The sequence below is a fragment of the Mauremys mutica genome, chromosome 6, assembly GCF_020497125.1.
Source record: "Mauremys mutica isolate MM-2020 ecotype Southern chromosome 6, ASM2049712v1, whole genome shotgun sequence".
In the NCBI taxonomy this organism is placed as follows: Eukaryota; Metazoa; Chordata; order Testudines; family Geoemydidae; genus Mauremys; species Mauremys mutica.
The window spans coordinates 46,452,315-46,475,395 of NC_059077.1; positions in this window are offsets into that span (position 1 = coordinate 46,452,315).

Below are 23,081 nucleotides of genomic sequence, written 5' to 3' on the forward strand. Positions count from 1 at the left end.
TCTTTCTGTGTCAGCCTCAGGAGAGTGATATCATTCATGGTCACCTGGTTGAAATAGGAAAATTTTTGTAAGGGAACAGTAAAAGAACCCCATTCATGCTGGGCTGTTTGCACTCGGCTAAAAGGGATCATCCCGGAGACTAGTCATGCGGTGAGGGGAGGGGTGTGCTGCACATTCACCCGAAAGCAGCCCTTCCTTTTAAACGGCAAACCCAACTGGCATTTCTTGCTATGGGAAAGGAGGATGCTGCAGTCTGAAACCATTCCCATATGTTATGAAGGCGGAAGAAGCCAGCCCCGTGTACTCTTTAGCTTACCATGGCTGCCTAGAAACAGAATTCTGTTACCCAGTGGTGTGTGATGTGTCACCATACCAGCAGGCACTCAATATAAAAGGCAAAATGTGACCTTGTACTCTCCAAGTCTGAGGAGAGTTTCGTCCCATTCCTGTCCTATTCATAATGGAACAGTGAATGAGTTTAAAGAAAATTAGGCTCTGTCCAACAATGTGCACTTTCCAAGATGGTCTCATTGCTGCCCCCTCATGCTTGAAAGCAGACAAGCAGCTGTCCTGGTTATCAGGGAAGGTCTAGCCGCAATCAGATGGCTAAATTCACCCCCAGGTCTATGCAAGCCTCTTCCAGTGGACATAGGAGACCAGTGCAGCCAAAAATGGCTGTCTAGGGAAAAGGCATGGCCAGGGTGGTGGAGAATACACTGATTCAATGCATCTGCCTCCATCAACAAGCACCTGTGGAGCTGGCAATATGATTTCAAGCTCCCCTTCCCTGGCAAAATCCTCAGGCGAAAATAGGAAGCAGCAACACCACCTGTCCTCCCTCAGTGTAAATCCCCACTCCAACACAACAGGACCACACTGCTGCAGGAGAATGTAAGGTACACCTTCCCATGCCAGATTCAATCACTCTGGGTGCAGGAAACCATTTCTCAAATAGATAGTCTGTCTTCCCTTTTGTCTTCCCTTACTAGTTTTAAGCTAACCTGAATTAAACCAAAGTAAGAGTGTCCATCCAGCCTTTTGCACTGAAATTGGTTTAAAATCACACCTTTGATGAGACCTCGTATATAGACTTCACCACAGTGACCCTTGCCTTTGGCCTGGTTTACACTACAAGTTTGTCGAATTTAGCAGCGTTAAATCGAATTAACCCTGCACCCATCCACACAATGAAGCCATTTTTGTTGACATAAAGGGCTCTTAAAATTGATTTCTGTACTCCTCCCTGACGAGGGGAGTAGTGCTGAAATCGACATTACCATTTCGAATAAGGGTTAGTGTGGCCGCAGTTCAACGCTATTGGCCTCCGGGATCTACCCCACAGTGCACCATTGTGACCGCTCTGGACAGCAATCTGAACTCGGATGCACTGGCCAGGTAGACAGGAAAAGCCCCACGAACTTTTGAGTTTTATTTCCTGTTTGCCCAGCGTGGAGCGCTGATCAGCACGGGTGACCATGCAGTCCCAGAATCAAAAAAGAGCTCCAGCATGGACCGCACGGGAGATACTGAATCTGATCTCTGTATGGGGAGATGAATCTGTTCTATCAGAACTCCGTTCCAAAAGATGAAATGCCAAAACATTTGAAAAAATCTCCAAGGCCATGTTAGACAGAGGCCACAACAGGGACTCAACACAGTGCTGTGTGAAACTTAAGGAGCTGAGACAAGCATACCAGAAAGCCAAAGAATCAAATGGACACTCACGGAGAGAGGGGTGACTGACGACTGTAGCTATCCCAGAGTTCCCACACTCTCTGAAAACAATTTGAATTCTGGGCTGAGCTCCCAGTGCCTGAAGGGTCAAAAACATTGTCGCAGGTGGTTCAGGGTATATGTCGTCAGCCCCCCCACCCCGAAAGCAAAGGGGAAAAAATCGTTTCTCACCTTTTTTCAATGTCACTGTATGTCTACTGGATGCTGCTGGCAGACGTGGTGCTGCAGCGCTACACAGCAGCATCCCCTTGCCTTGCCTTGCCTTGCAGATGGCAGATAGTACAGTATGACTGGTATCCATCATCGTCGTCCCGTGGGTGCTCCTGGCTGGCCTCGGTGAGGTTGGCCGGGGGCGCCTTCACAAAAATGGGTATGACTCCAGGTCATTCTCTTCTTTAAGTTTTGTGTAATGGAGATTCAGTCCTGCCTGGAATATCCTGCCAGCTGGAGGCTTCTGCCTCAGGCTGCTCTCCCAGTCAGTAGCACCGTGGGGTCGTGCCTACCCCTTGCTACCAGGGCTCACAATCAGATACTTAGACCTCTACATTTTGCTGCAATTAAAAAAATTAAGCTGCCGTTTAGAACTGTCCCCCAACATACATATCCTGGGACATTTTGTATTTTACCAGTGTCAACCAAAGGCCCACACACAAATGGAGATTCAGTCCTGCCTGTGCTTTTATCCTAGTGCTTATCACAGATTCCCATTTTCAGCTCTAGGCTGAGCAAGTGCAGAATGGTGGTTCACTCTACTTCACTGTAAGCCAACTGCCTTCCCCTCCCCCCTTTGATCTCTGCTTGCAGAGGCAATAAAATCAGTGTTGTTTCAAATTAATGCATTATTTATTACTTCATCACACAAATGGGGGGATAACTGCCATGGGGGTGAGGAAGGAGGGAAGCAACAGGTGGGGTTGTTGCAGGGGCACCCCCTAGAATGGCATGCAGCTCATCATTTCTGCGGGATGTCTGGGGCTGTGACCCGGAGCGGCCATTTGCCTCTCTGGTTCTTTAGTAGGCTTGCCTGATATTCTAGGCAGGACTGACACTCCATTAGACAAAACTTAAAGAAGAGAATGACCTGGGGAGTCATTCCCATTTTTGTCCAGGCACCCCGACCGACCTCACTGAGGCCAGCCAGGAGCACCCATCACAGCAGCAGATGGCACAGTATGACTGGTAACCATCTTTGACAACTTGCAAAGCAGCATACGGTACAGTATGGCTGGTAACCATCTTTGCTAACTTGCAGAGGCAAGGGGATGCTACTGTGTAGCACTGCAGTACCACGTCTGTCAGCAGCATCCAGTAGACATACAGTGACAGAGAAAAGAGGCTGAACGGGCTCCATGGTTGCCGTGCTATGGCGTCTGCCCGGGCAATCCAGGGTAAAGGGTGTGAAATGATTGTCTGCCGTTGCTTTCATGGAGGGAGGATTGACTGACGACATTTACCCATAACCATCCGCGACAAATTTTTGGTCCCATCAAGCATTGGGATCTCAACCCAGAATTCCAATGAGTGGGGGAGACTGCGGGAACTATGGGATAGCTATGGGATAGCTACCCACAGTGCAACGCTCCGGAAGTCAACGCTAGCCTTGGTACATGGACGCACACCGCTGAATTAATGTGCTTAGTGTGGCCGCGTGCACTCGACTTTATACAATCTGTTTCCAAAAATCTATTTCTGTAAAATCGGAACAATCCCCTAATGTAGACATAGGCTTTGTATCCTCTCTATTAGATTATTGCAACACGTTGTATATAGGAGAACTCTTGAAGCTACAACCGGTACAGAATGTGGCTGCCCACAGAGAGTGATGTCAGACACAGGAAGCATCTAACGCTCCTCTTTTGTCTTTCCTGAGTGCAGTTCCGAAGTGTTGATGCATCCATCAGAGGCTATGGTTTGGCTCCTGACTCAGGAGTCCTGAGTATCTGCGAGACCATCTTTCTCCCTGTACTCTGCCAGGACGGCTGCGATCAGACGAGCGGCTTAACTGTCTAAACGGTAAAGACAAGGTTTTCAGACGAAGGTCCTCAGGTCTGGCATTCACCCCCTCCTCTACGCATGCTTGTAAGTAAGAATTTATGGGGGGCGGTGTCCATTCTGTTTGCTAGTATTGTACTTTTTATTAACTTTTTGGCATATGTGCCCAGAGACTGTTTCCATGGGTGCCCTTTTTATTAACTGCCACACAAACAAATAATACTCTGCAGAGGCGTTGTGCACGCTAATTAACGTTTGTGCAGTGCTTTGAGATACTCAGATAAAAGAACCTATATAAAGCCAAAGTATTAATTCTTTTATGAGCAGTATCCTTATTGTGGTACTCCATGGGCTTCTGGCTTACACAGCTACCTCCTTCGCATGTTTAACAGGAGTCTCACTCTTCATCACCCATTACAATGGCACGTGTAAGGGAAAAATAAACATCTTTAATACAGCAAAAAACAAAGTATGTGATCAAAATCAATTCTCAGGATTCCAGGCTCGGGATGTGACGTTTATAGACATCGTCAGGGATTGGGACGATCAACGACCCTTCAGGCTCTTTTATTTTATTTGTTTGTGAATTACCTTTATAAGGGTGAGTGGATTGGACTAGAAAGGGGTTTGCGAGACCATAGCCCCTCACGGGAGTGGTGTCTTACTCCACAGCCAGTTCTACCTTAATATAGTCGAGACTGTTAATATGTGATCGAGAAATGTCATTTTGTAACCTTGCTAAACCCAGGGGCGTTACTTAGTTCACTATTTTATTGGAAACAATACAACCTGGAAAGAAAAGGAGCATGCGTTGATCCAAATACCTTCAGACTAATTTAAGAAACAGGATGTGTTGATCATGACTTGGTTTTGCTGAGACAGAAGCACTGAGAAGTTGCCAGTACTGGTCATTAAGAAAAGTTTCTTGCCTTAAGATAAGATGCGCTTGTCTGATTCAAACCAATACCGCAGCTCCTTAGTTTCGATTATGTCACGATGCAGCTAAAAAAAACCCCAAACCCTTCGTCGGAACAAGCAAGGACGTGATTTGCTCCGCTTGGATTGATTGAAGCACAGGTGTATTGGCAATATACCAGAGCACTGTCAGCTATCCTCCCGTCACGTGCTCTCCTCTCTGCTCTGTGCTCAAAGAAGGGAGGGTCTCAGGCACTGGGACTCAGAGGAAAAACAGAGGTGAAGATGTTCCTAGCTGGACGCTGGATATGTGGGACGACATTATTACCGGGTTAACCATTATCCTTCATTCCCTCGCCCTTTCCATGATCCTCTCCCACCAAGGCTGTCGGGGAAGGGGAACTGGGAAATAATATGTTTGGCTACCCGCCTCCATTACCAAACGCAGTGCAACTGACTCGAGAGCACTTGCTCTTTGAACCAAGGCAAACACTGCTGCAGCACAATTATCTCCCCAGCTCGGCGAAACCCTTATCAGTTTGGAGGTAGAACGTACGATTTCCTTTGAACTTCGTGTTTACCAGAAGCACACTCACTGAAGGACATCTTACAGTCTTAGGAAGGGGAGTGGGAGAGAGAGAGACTTAGCCACAGCCACAACACAAAAGAGGAAATACGGTGGCCACGGCAATAATTTCAGGCACGAGGGTCCCAGAATGGTCTTTGCAATGAGCATGGGGTGACCCAACAAATGGCTGCTGTGCTGTTTAAACCACCATGCAAACTTCCCCAGAAGGCTCGAGCCTTTGTTTATTGATCAGAAATTCAAAACATCGCGTGTCTCCAATATGAATATGCGACGCAGATCAACAAATTATATGCCGTCTGTATCGCTGGGTGTCTAACAGCTGGTGATCCATACAGTATCCATATGTGAAAGCATCCAATCACCATTGCATTCGGAGATAATCAGGAAAGCTAATCAAGTGAAAATCCACTTTAATGTAATAAAGCTACTCTGAAATAATAACACACTTTCATGTTCGGTATGTATTGAGAAAGTAACGCATTACACCACTTAGCCACGTTAATCCCTTGATACAGGGCTCACAAACGCCTATAATTGGAAATCTCGTGTAAACGCCGTCTCTTGATGCAATTCAGATGTGTTTCTATGTAAACAGAGACTTGGAGATTATAATAGAAGCAGTTCTTCAATAGAGAATTAACTTGGGCGACTGCGGCATTGCTTATATTTACTCGTTTATGACTTTCTTTCTGACTTCCCTTAGGCTTTACTTTGTTAGCCACGTCTTAAGCTCAGATCATTTGACAGCGCACATTGTGATTACCCTATCCTGAGTGCGAGTACAATTTGTAACGTGGGAGTTTGGTGTCGGATCGCTTATAAGGCACTTCCCACGCAAGCGGTCACTTTTACGTCGCTTACATCAAAATGCTGTGGAAGTCCCAGTTATTGAGGGTACAGGTAGGACAGCTGTTTTGGTGGGAACGAATGTTACACACGTCTCTCATGCTGCCCCTCCCAAATGAAGATAAATAGCCTGGATTGAGGGTTTGTTTGTATTTGTCCTGTGTTTCGGTTTTCCCACTGTGGAATAAATGGAGCTGAGTGTAGAAAAGAAAACGATAACAAATGCAGTTTGGGGGAGCTGATGTTAAAAGTACCGACTGTCGGCAGTGCAGACAGTGCCACTCGTTTCATCACTTTACCCACGTGTGTGCAGGGTTCGCTTCTGTGCTTGAATGGTGTCCCATAACGCGCTGTATTTTGCTCACTGGGTTGCAATAAGGAAACGAGATTCACGAACTGACCCAGATAAATCAGACACCCTTGTAACAGTGCAGGGACCGGTCCCTCGGTTACGGGTTTCTCTCTAGTTGATGGTCCGTTGGGAACGACTGGCGTTCCCGTGTGTCTCGGGACTAACGGGGGTGAGACGGAGGCCAGCTATTAACCCTCCTCTGAGCCGACCAGCCTCGGGACCTGGTCAGAGCCAGGGGCGCCAGCCAGCCGAACAGTGAGCTGCAGCACGTGCGTCTCCCTGGGGAGCCCAGCCTGCTGCATCTGCGGGCTTCGGCTTGCAGCGTCTGCCACCCCGAGCCACAAGCACACAGTCCGCCTTTCCACAGACCGGTCATTGCGTGACTGGCAAGGGGGAGCGGCGAGAGAAGCCCCCCTCTCCGCAGGGCTCTTTGCCTAGCGTTGTCGTCGACGTTTCAAATTCTCTTTCTGGTCTGCTTGGGTACATCTGATATCAACACGCCTCTGTGCGATTCAAAATAGCTGTTGACAAGCAGACGGGATAGCTCAACGTCTAAACACACTCAGGCGGGAAATAGCTTCTGTGCGCTCAGAAAACAAGATTTGTCTCTTCCAAGGAGCTGCCGTAGCAAAGTGCGCTCTGCTTGGCACCTGATGCCCCCTCGCCCCTCCCAATAAATCGGCTGCCTGCACTAATGCCATGTGCAGACACCTTCTCTTCAACTCTACTCCCCACCCCACTGCACACCTGGATTTTGCCACCAAGACTTAAAAACAGAACTGATGATCTCCCCTCTCTAAGGAAACTGGAACATAGGAATTGCTACAATGCGTCAGACCAGCGATCCATCCATCCTGTTCAATATCCTGGCTCTGGCAGTGGCCAGTATCAGATGCTTCAGAGAGGAAGGTACCAGAAACCCCAGTAGGCACTGGCAGTCATGGGAAGACTTGTCCATGAATCAAAGTTTCTTCCTCCCCCTCCGGAGTCAGAGGTTTGCTCATGCTCTGAAGGGTAGAGTTCATATCCCTTCCAAACCTCTCCCGTGTGTTCTGTTTTGGCTTTGTTTGCTTTTAAATCCCTAGTGGTTTTGTGATCCAGCTGCATTTCCAAATAGGCTTTTGCTGAATGCAAATTAGTCTTTACATTTATGAAACGGCTTCCACTGGATTTCACTTGTATTAGTTTTGGCCTGTTTAATTTCTCATTTGTTAAAAATAAATCCCTTAAAATAAAGTCAACGCATTTCTTCTACGGGGGGTGGGGGGAATCTCATACAGCCCCAGAGCAAGGGAACTCTTTCTGCGGGGATTCTGGGTTGAGTGACGCGCGATCCTTTGGCGGCTATTTCTATTATTTTTAATGTAAGATACCCAAGATGTCAGATTCTGTGACAGTTTGATTAGAGAGGCTAAGATGGAAAATAGGCGTCACCTAAAGGGCACATCCCCCGTGATTAGGCTTCATGTAATTCATCTCCAGATTGAGGGAAGAGCTACTAATTCTCCTTTTGGAACCCGATTTCTGTCTGCCTCGGTCTTCTGAGATGCAGAAGATGAATTACGACTACGGATGCTAGCTCCCTGTTTATGACTTGGCTAGTTCGTTAGCGTTTAGATTGTTTTCACCCAATCTGTTTTAGCTGCGGTTCTGCTAGAAATTGGTAAATGCGACTAACGAGAGGCCGGGGAGAAGAGACACATATTTGCGCGGCTAATGTTATTCTAAACTTTAAATAAAGAAAAGTTTGGGGGTATCAAGGAGTATCCATCCCCTCCTGTTAAAAGCGATCTCGAACCCACAAAGATAAAATTCTTAGGGCAAAAATACATACATAGAAGGAGCCTGTAGACTGGAAGGAGCTGATACGCTGTTGATTGCGGATGATTTGAGGTGAGTAGGGTGGATGGACCTGCTTCCTTCTGCAAAGAAGGAAAAAACTGTTTGAAAGGCTGAGCCGTTCGATTTCATTTGGCTTCTTCGCTGAATTCCCAGTTCGCCCCGACACGGAATCTTTCCTAACGTGCATTTGTTTTTAGGTAACATAACAGCAAACTTACTCTGCTAAGGCTGTAATAAGCCAGTTGCTGCCTTGAATCTACCCTCCACTCACATTTCTGGAGTTCGACTTTGCAAAACGTCAACAGATTTGTGTTGAACCCTCATGGAATAAACTCCTGGGTTTCCTTACTTCGGAAAAGAAAGCAAACTTCCCCAGTTGTTGGTGGGGTTTTTTTAGCCCCTGGACAAAAATAAAAAATAAATGTGATTGCTCAAATTTATCAACCAGTCCCCATGACCAGCTCCTTTTTTGTGTCGGTGTTTGTTTTCCCAAGACCTAAGCAATTTTTAATATACTATATCCTTCCCGCTTAATCCCCCTCGTTTATTGTATAATTACAGCTTCAAAATGATTATGTAATTAACATCATGTTTCACTGCTGCATACTTCAAAAGGAAGGCAACCTTCCCCAGCATTATTTGCTGGTGATGTAATAATTTCCCTGTGATATTTAAAATAAACACATTAGTTCAAGAATTCTAAACATGTCTGAAAGTATATAGTGGAATTGATTGGCATAAGGCGAGGTTGTAAAGCAACAGTGAAACCTATCACTAGTTTAATATATTTCTATGCTCCCATGCAGTGTAAATTATAGGATAATGGGGTGCAGGCGATGGTAAGCTCTGTTTATATAATCCATTTCTTCACACAAGTTCCCATTGCTTTTCCTTCCCTTTGCTGTATGTGGTGGTTCTCTGATCCTACTGACCTCAGCCATGTGTTTTCACTTTTTCTTCTGATCTCAATTCCATGACCAGCGGGGAATAAAATACAAATTGAATAGTAACCATTCACAGGCCACTCTTTTCAAACTGTTGTTAAGCCCTCTTTGTCTTGTCTAGCAATTGATAGATAAATGTGTTGTATTTTACCCAACTCTCTCTCTTTTTTTTTCTTCTTGTAAATCTTTGTTGCCTCACTGGCTTAGTCCATCTTTTAAAAGAAAATAATTTCATCAGGGCTTGTCACCAAAATGGACCGTTCCCTTCCTTTGCAGCTCAACAGGGTGATGGCTAAGCAGTGGAATTTAAAAAAGAATGAGAAGAAAAAAGGAACTGCCCCCACATTTGGTCGGTATATTCCCAGCATGACTGAAGGTTAATTTTAAATTTGACTTGTTTCCTCTACGTGGTAAATAAAGTGCTCCCTGGGTTGCATGCAGATACTTTCTGAAAAGGGAACGTTAAGTGCTTGAAAAAGAAAAACTTTCCCCTTGCACTTCTTTCATTACAAACCTGTTTTCTGCGGTGTCAGGAGGGGCTGAGGCTGTTTATTCAGCTTTTCTTGAAAACGAACAGCAACTAAGAGAAGTTTAAACAATCTCCTGTTATTTTTGGGCTTGTTTTTCCAGTGGTCTCCTCCCCGACTTCTTCCTGGGGTTATAATGCAAAAGAAAATAATTTTGGAAACCCATTATTCCACAGGAAAACATTTAACCAATCCCATGCTCTCTGTTTGATCAAAGAAACAATTTCACGTGAAAGTTTCTTCTGTTGTGATGTAAACTGCAGAATAATAATGATTATAATTATTACCAAATTGTCAGCGTATTGAAGCCTGTTTCGTGTAATATTGAATAACAAACTTTGCTCTGTTAATCATGTCACTTTAACAGACTGACTTGATCCAGCTAGATAAAAGTATGATTTACTATTATTAGCTAGTTTTAAAAGTAATGATTTAAATGCGATATTGTAGTTAGATCTCCATTTCCAACGACTTTTGCAAATGAGCAAACATTGCAGCAGGGCATCGGTCTCTTACCAAAATAAGCCAGATTCTTGTGCGAAAGATAAATATTTTGCAACCACATTACTAAAACTGAAATAGGTAAATCAGTCAGATGCTGAAACCAACAGTGTAATGAGTTTTGGAGGTGAAACTAAACAAGAGTAAAACTTTTTTTTAAGCCACATGTAATCTGCCTTTGGAATCTTGAACAGAAGTCTCATCGATATGGCTTCGAAATATGTGCAAACTAATATGAAATTCCTTGTTGATGGTGAATGTTGTAAGTAAAGTCCAGTACCTGTAAAATGAGCCCCTGTCTATCACATGCTTCATATTAAACTTTCATGCAGTTTTCCTTCGCTGTTTTTTCCTACTAAAGGGTTCTTATAAACTTTCCTTCGTTTATTTAGCCTGGTTTTCATTGCTGCAGTTTTGCATGGTTTGCCTTTGTTTAGTTTATTAACCCACAGGGTTACTTTAACTAAATATTTGGGCTGAATACTTTGGGGTTGGATTTCAACGTTTTCTAACAAAATTACCGAGTTTTTTGAAGCCACACAGAGAACTCTGTGTTGACTTTATTAGTCAATTTAACAGACTATGGGGAAAATAAAAATAAGAAACATACTGGTGTATCCCCTGTCATGAGAAATGGGACTTATTTAGTATTTTAGATAACATCAAGGCTGAGTTAATTTTCAATAACATTTTAATAGAAATGTCAAACTTTTAACACCCCTGCCTTTGTCTCTACTGGGTTATGAAATAGGCAGTGTCCCATTTATGTGCTCAAGGTGGTGTTTTCCAAGGCCCCAAAAAAATGCACTCCCCTTAAGACAATATAAAGGAATCCCTGGCACAGAAGGTTAGAGCAAGTGCTGACTGTTTGGTGTGTGTCAGCTCAGATGGAGGTGTCCCCCCTGCCCCCCCAAAAAAAGTTTCTTATTACACACACCCTCTCACATCAGGCAGGCCTTTGAAAGCGTTCTTGTTTCAACTATTTTTCTGAGTGGACAAGTATTGCACAGCTATAATATTATTGCATAATAAGTCACCCAGTGGAACCCACTCTCCCTAAAGACCTGTCAGTTACACATACACACATGTTTGGTGCTGGGTGGCGGTGTTTGGTTTGGGGCTGTGTCTTGGTAGGGCTGTGTAGGGCTCTGCTGTATAGCTAGCAACCTAGCTCGGCTCAGATCAGCTCCAGGCCTGAGCCTGAAACCTGGGTGGTCGTCTCATCTTGTGAAGAGCCGGGCGAGTTTCACGCTGACAATCCCATCTGGGAACTCACAAAAGGTTCGGGGGGGGAGCTCATCGGGGGTGAGTCTGGGAGGAGGGAGAGCAAGGGGCACATTGAGGAGCAATGGGGCAGATTCCAGAGGGCCAGTGGGGCAGCAAAGCTCAGGGGCCATTGAGAAGAGGGGGACAAATAAGGGTAGAGGGGGCAGATCCAGAAGTCTATGGGGCAGTTGCCTGAACAGAGGCAAAGGCAACAAGTCAGGCAAGAGCAAGTGAGCAGGCTCACATGGCAAAATGTGGTAGTGAGGACAGAAGGGTAGAATAAGGGGACGAGAGAGCAGTGGAGATTCCTTCTCATGGCATCATGGTCCCAAGCATGGCCAGTGCCCATACTCTGAGTTTAACCTACCCCCTCAACCACTTAGCCACATTTCCATGAGAAATGCCCCTTATGCTTTACCTAACTGCTAAAATATAGTGTCAAACTAGTAACCAGGAGAGTCCGTTCCAAAGTGCTGCTGTTCTAAATAAACAAGAATCTCCCCGTAGTGACTCCTATTCACTAGGGATGAAAATCGTTCATCTCTGTGTAGAGTGCCAGCAATAGGCCTGAGAGTTAAAAGGTGCCTAGTGCTGGACCTTTATGCAGGAGTGCACTTCATCCTTAGGTGCCACAGAAGCTGAGTTTTTCTTGACTATTGTATTTTTGTTTTCAAAAGGGGATGGTTACCACCTTCATTCCCAAAGGTCCCCCTTCCCAGCTGTGATGGTCAGCAAATTCTGACTATTCTGCATGTAAAGTCAGGAGAGAGCTTTACATGACCAGTGCCAGCAAAGGACAGAGTGTATTTTTTCACCAACATGCCATGAAGGGATCGTATTTCAGAAATGTGAGCTCACACTCACCACTATAAAGGAGGCTGTTTTTAGAAATGTAAAACAAACAAAAAAATCACTAAATTATTGTATATAAATAAAAATGAATTATTATTTAAAAAACTCACCACAAGCAGAATTTTTATCACCTGTAAGAACAAGAGACTTTGTTATATTCACTAGAGACATGCTATTGCCAATCTGTTTTCCAGGGAAAGCACTCAGATACTTTGGTTATGGGCAGTAGTAGAAAACCATAAGGTAAGACAAGTTTATACATGTGTCCAAAAAAAAAGGAAGTTTCTGTCCCTTGTGTGGTGTATTGAAAACTGTGTTAAAATTGAAGGCTGTCACTTTCAATTTTAGGGGTTTTATTTTCTGGTCCTGCTTGCAGGGTAGGGTTCTGTAAGGAAGCATGTTATCTGGGCCTCATGGCAATTAGCGGATTACCAGCAGAGAGGAAGGTAGAGTGAGTTCTGCCTCTCTATTTTAGGGAGCAGCCTGCTTCGTCTCACTCTGGTTTGGGGTTATTGTTTTGAATTGTAAGGAAAAAAGAGTAGTATTACACTGCAACCTTCCAGCAAAAATACTTTTGTTTTTTTTCTAACTTCTCTGGGTGCATGCTAAGAAACATAACATGTTGCTCTAGGCATTTCTTGACAATTCCTTAAATCTCCAACTATAAAATATAGGACTCCTGTAATCTCCCTTCAACTATCAATCAGCTCATCAACAACCAACAATAACCACCCTCAAAAACATGTCATTTCAGTCAACAAGATTACACAGTATGAACATGAAATAGTCAGCTGTATGTGGATGGGCCACTCACCTCTCATCTTGAAACCAAACACTCAGCTGCTTCACAATTGTCTTGAAAATAAAATGAAAATATTAAAATATCTAAAGTTTCTTAGTTATTAATAATAATAGTGCGTTAATATATTTATTCTTACACCAAAAGTATGAATGACATATTGTACATTATAATACTTAAATTTTTAATTGATTTTTATTGCATTTGTATCTTCTATCCAAGTGCCTCAGTGCATGTTACAAACATTAAAGAATAAAACTGCACAAAATCCTCTATGAAATTGATAAGTATTATTAACCCTATCTTACATTATATATTAAATGGAAAACTGATGAACAGATAGGTTAAAGGTCTTGCTCATCGTCACACAGCAAGACCACAGCAGGCTGAGAATAGAATCCAAAATCTCCTAACTCTCAACACTATATTTTAATCACTGTGTCATGTTTTCTGTGCATAACCAAATTTTTGCAAAATATAGACTAATTAAATATAAAAAAGACATCATAGGAAAATTGGATAAAATCACATTCAGTCTTAGAGAGACAAGGTGGGACAGGTAATATCTTTTATTGGACCAATTTCTATTGGTGAAAGAGACAAACTTTCAAGCTACTCAGAGCTTTTCTTCAGGACATTCATTCAGGTCACTCTCAGACATTTAGGATAACTGGAGCTCAGCTAATGGTACAGAAATGAGATAACAGCGTACTGAAGAAGGTTAATACATTTTTGCTATATTTAGTATTGCTATTATTTCTCAGTCTCAGCAGTGATCTTGCAGTACTATTGTGCCAAAAATTAGAATAAATATACGAAGACCAGATTTATGTTAGAGCTCATTCACAATGTCCAGAACTCCTTTATTTCATTAGTAATTAGGTGATAGAAACTATTCCCTTGCACAAATAAAGCTATATTCAAATGTATCCTTTTCTTCTTAAGCCAAATAACAATAAAAACAACAAAGTCTCACTTCAAAGAACAGTGAAGTGCAAAAGAAGCCTACACCCAGCAATCATTTAGTGTAGCAGGTGAAGATAGCAAATATAGATGAAGACAAAGAAACAGCAGGGTGCTATGGAAGAAGGAAGAGTCAGACATTGGGAAGAGTAGGAGAGAAGACATGAAGCAAGGAGAGGAGACCTGATGAGGGTGTAGCAGAAGTGGAGACATGAGAACATAAGAACGGCATTACTGTCCATCTAGCCCAGTTTCCGGTCTTCTAACAGTGGCCAGTGCCAGATGTTTCAGAGGGAATGAATGGAACAGGGCAATTATGAGTGATCCATCCCCTGTCATCCAGTCAAGACAGATCCTACATAACAGCAGAGACCAAAAATAATGTACTTTGTTACTGTATATTGCTACAGACAAAAGAAAGAAAATCATGCATTTAAGACTATAATTCTCTCTTGACGTACAGGTGACATCAAACCCTTCAGGCTTTGCTATCTGTGTTCATGATGACCCCACAACACTATTAGTCAAATGCCTTACTTCCCATTTTAAGGAAACTCAAGGATACTTAGGGTTCAGTTCTAACACTGCTCAGCATATTAATATGAATCTGCAATGGAACAGCAACAGAACTGGTAATTCTTGTTCTATACATGTTAATGGAAGTTCAAACATGGGTAACAAGTGTGAAGAAAGAAAAGAACATGCCACATCTTATGCCACACTTCTTATGCATGTATGCAGGGCTGAAGATATGTATCCATTATATTATTTGTTCATTTTTTTAATGCTGAAAAGGATGTCCCTTCACAAATCTTGGTGTACTATCCATTATTTTAAAGAACAATCCCTATAAGAATAATTATCCAATAACAAAAGAAAACCACTGTGATGCTCTGTACCTCGGGGGAATACCCAGCACTCCCATGTTCATCCTTGTAAAATGATTGTGTGGTATCCAATGCAAAGTTTGTCATGTCTGGTGTCTTCGAAAGACTCATGATGTACTGAGCATTGTCGGTATAGTGATATTATAGGTTATAATTTCATGCATATAGTTATCAGGCTGAAAATGTATCCTTGTGGCTTGAAACAAGCCCAGACAAAAACTCTCCAGAATTAGAGGGGCACTTCACACCTCATCAGGGCATGAATGGGACAAACCCAGCCCAGCCTCACAGGAACAAAGGATGCTGGCCTAGGCACCAACAAAAGAATCTGTTAGACTCTTGAGGGAGTCATCCCCTTTCCTTTGGTCAGTTTGGAACTGTGATGAGGTAATGCTCACCCCAAGAGGGAAGAAAGGACATGATAAAAGGGAGAGACATTTGCCATGCTCTTTCTCTCTTCCACCTTCATCTGCAGACACCACACCAAGCGACTGAAGCACTGATCAAAGGGGAGAGCCTGGCTGTAGAACAACCAGCCAGCCCGTGGTGAGAAGCATCTAAGTTTGTAAGGACATTGAAAGTGTTAAGATCAGCTTAGAATGCGTTTTGCTTTTTATTTCATTTGACAAAATCTGACTTGTTATGTTTTGACTTATAATCACTTAAAATCTATCTTTATAGTTAATAAATGTGTTTGTTTATTCTACTGAAGCAGTGCATTTAGTTTGAAGCATGTCAGAGACTTCTCTTGGGATAACAAGACTGGTATATATCGACTTATTTGTTAAATTGACAAACTCATATAAGCTTGCAGCGTCCAGCAGGCATAACTGGACACTGCAAGATGGAGGTTTCTAGGGTTGTGTCTGGGGCCGGAGATATTGGCTAGTGTCATTCGGTTGCAAGTAGCTGGGAGCAGCTTACATGCCAGAAGCTGTGCGTGAACAGCCCAGGAGTGGGGGTTCTCACAGCAGAGCAGGGTAAGGCTGGCTCCCATAGCCAAGGATTGGGGTGACCTAGCAGATCACCACTCCAGATAACACCAGAGGGGAACGTCACACCCACACACAACAAAATTAAATGACATACTCATCTAGTAACATGAAGCAGCAAAATATACCCCACAAAATAAAAATAATTTCCACACCCTCAGCCTATGTGTATGTATATGTTATGTGTCGGGGTGGTGGCGTGGTGGCAAGGATGTATACTATATAGATATATCCAACATTACAGAGCACTTTCTTCTACCAAGGCCGGCTCCAGACCCCAGCGCGCCAAGCGCGTGCTTGGGGCGGCGTGCCGCGGGAGGATGGCAGGCAGCTCCAGTGGACCTCCCGCAGGCATGCCTGTGGAGGGTCCGCTGGTCCCGCAGCTTCGGTGAAGCATCCGCAGGCATGCCTGCGGGAGGTCCACCGGAGCCGCAGGTCCAGCGGACCCTTCGCAGGCACGTCTGCAGGAGGTCCACTGGAGCCGCGGGACCGGCGACTGTCAGAGCGCCCCCCCACGGCGTGCCACCCTGCTTGGGGCGGCGCAATTCCTAGAGCCGCCCCTGTCTTCTACACTTGGAATGGACTAACAGATTTCAAACGGTGAGTGTTTTCTATAGATAATTTTAGAGATTAAGGTTCAAGGCAGTTGGGAATCAGGACCATAGTAACTGAAGCACTTGGCTTTATAGATGGAGGGATACTAAGAGTTTTAGTGTTTAGAAATGTTTTAGAGATGATATTATATAAAGTCATTTTTTGAAAAATATGGAGGCTGTACAGAATACATGCTGGCATAGTACAGTATAATTTTTGTATTGTCACTACTTTTGGAGGTCTCTCCTTTTAAATGGATCACTTGTGATCTTGCTAAGCAAGGTCATCATCTCAAGGTTTAGGTTAGATATTAGGAAAAACTTTGTAATTACAAGGATAGTTTAGTACTGAACATGGGTGGTGGGTATAATAGGCCAAGGGAGGCTAAGCCTCCCCTAGCGCAGCTACCGCTGACCCACCCCCAGACGCCTGGGCTGGGATGTGCCAGCCTGTGTTCCACCTCTTCCTCTCCCTGCTTTGCCCCTTCCCTGAGGCCCCCACCACCCACCGCTGCCTGGTGAGTCCCTCCTCGCTCTTCTCCTCCATTCCACCCTCCCTTCCGGAGGTCCCTAACACGTCACGTCCCTCCTTACCTCCACACCCGCCTGTGAAAACCCCCCGCCTACCGTGTCCCTCCTCTCCTCCACACCCCTCCCTCGTGAGGTGACCCTCCACATCTCTTCTCACCCCCCTCTCCTCAGACGACAGCAGGTGGCTCAGGCCAGTGGCCCAGGGTGGCTTGGGCCAGTCAGCAGCCCTGGGCAGCTCCGGATGGTGCTCAGGCCAGCTGGTAGCTGGGGCATTGGTTAGGCCAGCCTGGGGGTCAGGCTGGTGTGTGTGCTGGCCAGCGGCCTGGACCATTGCTAGGGCCATCCCAGTGCTTCGGCCAGTGCTCTGAGGTCAGGCTGCTTCAAGGATCAGTCGGGTGCTCGGGGCCAGTGCTTAGGCTAGCCCAGGGGTTGGGGTGGTTTGGCTGGGGCTCCTCCAGCCATGGGGAAGGGAGAGTGCTCAGGGCTCTGGCGGACATGGGAGGGGGAGGGCAGTAGGAGCGGGGCTTTGGGCGAAAGGGGCGGGCCGGGGGCTAGCATCCCCGAAGAGAGGGTTTTACCCACTGCACGTGATACTGAAATAGGTTATCAAGGGAGGTTGTGGAATCCCTGTCACTGGAAGATATAAGGACGGATTAGACAAACACCTGTCAGGGATGGTCTAGGTATACTTGTTCATGCCTCAGCAAAAGCAGCTGGACTGGATGACCTCTTGAGGTTCCTTCCAGCCCTGCATTTCTATGAGTGATGCCTGTAGAATATGCCACACCATCATTATTATTTATTATTGTTATTACAGGGGCACCTGAGGCCCTGAGCTTTGTTGGGGCCCTCTATTGTTCTAGGCCTTGTAAAGACACAGTAAGAGACTGCTCAGACAATTTAAATGCACAAGATAGACAAAGGGTAAGATAAACTGACTTGTTGAAGGTCACTGAGTGGCAGAAGCCAGGCCTCCTGAGCCCCAGTCCAGTGCCCTATCCCCTGGACAACACTGCCTCTCAGCAATAATTGTTTTTTTTTCATTTGTATTGTCAGTAAAATACCTGTATTTGTATTAAAGTTATAATAAGCTATTTACATGTCATAACGTAAAAAGAAGCAATACCTGACTTCTGAGGTTGGTGGAATGAATGTTGAAGTGAAGCTAAGACATTTGATAACTGCAAATGCCATTTATTGAAAAGCTATGCCAGTACCCATGAATGGTATAGCTAATATATGATAAGGTAAAGATACCACAAACCATAAAGCAAACATAATATATATGGTTCTTCCCGCATTAGTTTTTGTTGTCCTACTTCTCGCAGACATCCCAGAATTGTCACATTTAGAGAGTGACTTTTGAGGGTGTGTTTAAAAAGCGAACAGTTGGATGATGGCAGATTCTTTAAACCAAATAATTTCCCAAGGTCGTTAGCAGTCTGTGAGGACAAAGAGTGATGCAAGTAGGCATGGTGTCTAAAGGTGTAGGTGTCATTTATGAGGGGAGAACACTTGATCTCTTTTAGGTTGTGTGTTGCCTGAAATCCTTGTGGTGTAATAAGTAAGCTGGACACTTTTTCATTTTTATTTTATGTTTTGCATGGGAGAGTAGTGTACACTCTATCTGTACAGATTCATAGGAGAGAATTCCATATTTTTATATTACAGCATTAGTATTGAGCTTGGTCACTGTAAATGAAGCTCTAAACTTTAAAAAAGCAGCATTTATACAGATATAGAACTCAATACAAACTAGCAGTTTTATAAATTAATACAGAATCTTCTCCTGTAGAGATCAGTTTTTTTAATCTGGTTTATCCTATCAATGACCAAAAAATCAGGGTCTGGCTTGAGCCAGTACTCAGTGGTACATCATGCTGGCATTTTCATACTGGATCTGTCAGTTTCTGCAGAATATAAGCTTTCATTTCCAAAAACACAAAGTTTAGATCTCTTGTGGTTATCAGGATAACTTTCTGAATGTGAACTAAGGTTGTGTTCATGATTCTGCAAAAAGATATGAACAATGGATCCAAATCTGCTCTCTGTTAAACCAGTGCAAAATGGAGTCACTCCACAAAGTCAATGGAGTGACTCTTAATCTAGATAATATAACTGAGAGTACAATTTGGCCAGTAGTTGAAAGACAAGTATGAACTGCTTCCACTAAACTCAATTTGGTGTTAGGTTTAAAAATTAACAACTGTACTGAAAACGTTATCGTTGTCATTTATGATTGTTGATCATTTTTGCAGAAATATGCAGCTAGTCCTGGACATTAAAGATATGTCTACACTGCAATTAGACACCTGCAGCTGCACCATGCCAGCTGACACAGGCTAAGGGCCTCAGGCTAGGGGGCAGTTTATTTGCAGTAGAGATGCTTGGGCTCAGGCTCTGAGACCCTCCCACCTCACAGGGTCCTAGAGCCCTGGCTCCAACCCCGAGCCCAAATGTCTACACCGCAATGAAACAGCCCCTTAGCCTGAGCCCCAGGAGCCTGAGTCGGCTGGCATGGGCCAGCCACAGGTTTTTAAGCATAGTGCAGCTGTACCCTGAGTGAACCTGGTGAATGTGAGCAGAGTTAGAGTAGCGTGCCACTACTTTTTTCCAGTCTGAACCCTGTCAGAAACAATTACTACCTTTCACCCCCTTCATGGTCTATGTGAAACAAATTGGTGGGTCTCATTCCAGTTCCTAGTGCCAATAACAGCCATCACAACTGACACTATAAACTGCCAGGCTCAGCAGAGAGACCACCAAATGTATCAACCAAGGACAGAAGTATTTTTTTCTCTCACCCATGAACGTAGCCTCTCAAGATCAAGGATGCAGCATACATTTCAGGACTGCACTCCTTTTCTCAGGTTAAAATTCTGTTGAAGACAGTGCACATTTTTCTTCAGTAAAGAGTGCAGGATTGGGCCCCCCAATGGGCATAAAATTAACTTAAAATATTTTTAAAAGAAAGCATCAGAAACTCTAACAAAGAGCATGGGCATAGATAGCAATATCACTATATACACAGACATTTTTGTCTTTAAGATCATTTACTTTTTCTCATTTGTTTATTTTCAAAGCCGAACACATGCAAGTGATACAATACGGTCATAGCTTTAAAGTTTAAATAGCTACAAAAGGCAGTATGTTGTAACAGTCTACTAAGAAGACTCAGCCCTTTAAGTAGTTATAAAATGAAAAGCTCAGAGTTATTACATTATCTAAGGGCTGGTCTACACTGAGGGGGCATTCGAACTAAGATACGCAACTTCAGCTACGCTATTTGCGTAGCTGAAGTCGAAGTATCTTAGTTCAACTTACCTGGCTGTCCTCACGGCAGCGAGTCGACTGCCATGGCACCCCCGTCGACTGCGCTTACTCCTCCTGCCGAGGTGGAGTAGAGTCGTCAATTAGCGGATTGATTCATCGTGTCCAGACGAGACACGATAAATCGATCCCCAATACATCAAACACTATCCGCCGATCCAGCAGGTAGTATAGACGTACCCTAAGACAGTGGTTCTCAAACTTCATTGCCCCAAGACCCTCCTTCTGACAACAACAATTACTACACGACCCCATGATGGGGACCAAAGCCTGAGCCTGCCCAAGCCTCACTGCTCCGGTGGGGAGGAGCCAAAGCCGAAGCCCAAGGGCTTCAGCCCCTAGCAGGGGGCCTATAACCTGAGCCCAAATGCCCAGGGCTGAAGCCCTTGGGCTTTGGCTTTGGTGCCCTGTGTGATGGGGCTCAGGCTTTGGCTTCCAGGTCGCAACCCACAGTTTGAGAACTACTGATCTAGAAGATGGGCAATAGGAATTATTTTGGGGAAGTTCTATGGCAGTGATATGCAGACTGAGGCTTGGGTGCTGCAATGGCTCTTTAATGTGTCTCCTTTGGCTTTTTGCTGCACATGATATTAAAACATGGTGCAATTTAATTATTAACCAATCAGGATGCTTTTATTATGTTATTGACAAATTATAGAATATCTAGTCAGTCATTTTGATGTGAGAAAAAATATATATATATATATAAATAACAGTAAATGAAAGAAAGAAGTCACACTACTGTGGGTCTTTTGGGTAACGGTGACCACTAATTTGGCTCTTGAGCCACTGAGGTCTGAGTATCACTGATCTATGACCTGTGTTATACAGGAGGTTAGACCAGATGATCGCAGTGGATCCTTCTGCCCTTGGCATCTATGTATCTAAACATTCTGTATCCTCACATTCTGCTGTGTTGTAAGTTACATATTTAAAGATATTTATGAAATGCAGCATTTTGTATGGAGAACTACTATGAAAATAGAATGCAAAATAATCACACAAAAATTGGTACAGTGTTAATGAAGCATAACTCCTCTCTCCCTCGGCAACCATCCCATTGAACAAGATATTTTTAAATGTAAACTATATATGGCTTGAGCTCATTATCCTAGATGTGATAATAGGAGCCAGAGGCACTACAAAGATGATCTGAGAAAAGCCTCAAACTGCATTTTTGTGTTTTTTATGAGATATTGTTGTAAAAGTGAGTGCAATGTAAGGTTATAGCTTTATTCTTAGAGGTGTGACCAAATGCTAGAAGGTCTTCATGTTATTATCTGTAACAGTAAGGATGAAGTCATTTTCCTGAGGGAAAGCATTAGCTACAAACAGGCTGGGAGAGCATTCATGTGTGAAACTGTAACCTGTTAAATCCTCAAATCAGTAAAGTCTAACAATAGCCTTATATTTAATATTTTAAAAATAAGCCTACAAAGCAACGGGAGATTATTGAAGATAAACAAGGATTTTACTGCAAGCCTTTTTTTTTTTCCTTCAGAGTCTATGTTTGGCAGAGGTCCTAGGAACATTAATGAAGCTTGCAGTTCACCAGGCAGCATCAGTGATCTTCTTAAGGATATATCATTTAATTCTCCTCAAGGATGAAATTTACCTCTCCTAGCTCAAATAACTGGGCTTTGTAGGGGTTTAGGGTCCAGAGTGGAACTCTGCCCCAATCTCTGGGCAGGCCACAAGAATCCAGTAGCCCCAAACTTAGTCTCCCACCAAAGATCTCATCTTCATCAGCCTACTTGGGCCTAGCATGGAACTCCCTCCACAGAGTAAAGACCCTTTCTATACAGCCAGTGCCTGTATCATCCATGTTTAAGGGGAATGTGGAGCTTAATTTTCATGAAGGACCTTGTGGAGGTGAAGTTTACTCCAAGTAAAGAAGACAGTTTAAATGAGGCCTAATTGCTACCCCCTGAGTATTTTTTTTTTAAATGATAAATTTAATGAGGTATCATTGTGTACAGGCCCCTGTCATGAGGAGGTCCTGTTTCCAGCTTCAAGAGGAACTTCAGCTGCCCTGTGATGTCGAGTGGAGAAAATATTGGCCTGGAGGGATGAGAAGAACAGAAGGTATTGGACTCTGCCACTCTGGCTTTCCTCAGACATGAAAACAGGAACTCACAAGAACCTCAGCAGCAGCAGGTACTTGAAAGAGCCTCTCAGAATTTGCTGGGGGAGGGAACAAGGAAAGGGATATATAGTATCTGTGCTTTGTTTTGTGACACTGTTATTTTATCTAACTAACATTAATTGACCACAAAAATACTGGAAAAAAATAATGTAATAAATTGGGTGACAGTGATGGCCATGCTTCCGAGTCATTTAGTGACTCATCAGGACAGAAAAAAAACTGTGACAGACCATGAAAACACCCTTTAAGACCAGAAGTGTTCAACCAGTTATCAGAAACATATAGTATTAATCCCTGATTCCCAGCAGCTCCACCCAGTAACACCAGTGCCACCCACCTACACTAGCTCCACCAACCAGGATTGCACATCAGCACTTAGGACCCGCCCTTAAGGCAGATGTCTTTCTGCTCTGGGCATAGAATCTTCAAAAGTGCCTAAAAGTCAATGGGATTTGTGCTCCATCCTAAATCACTACTGAT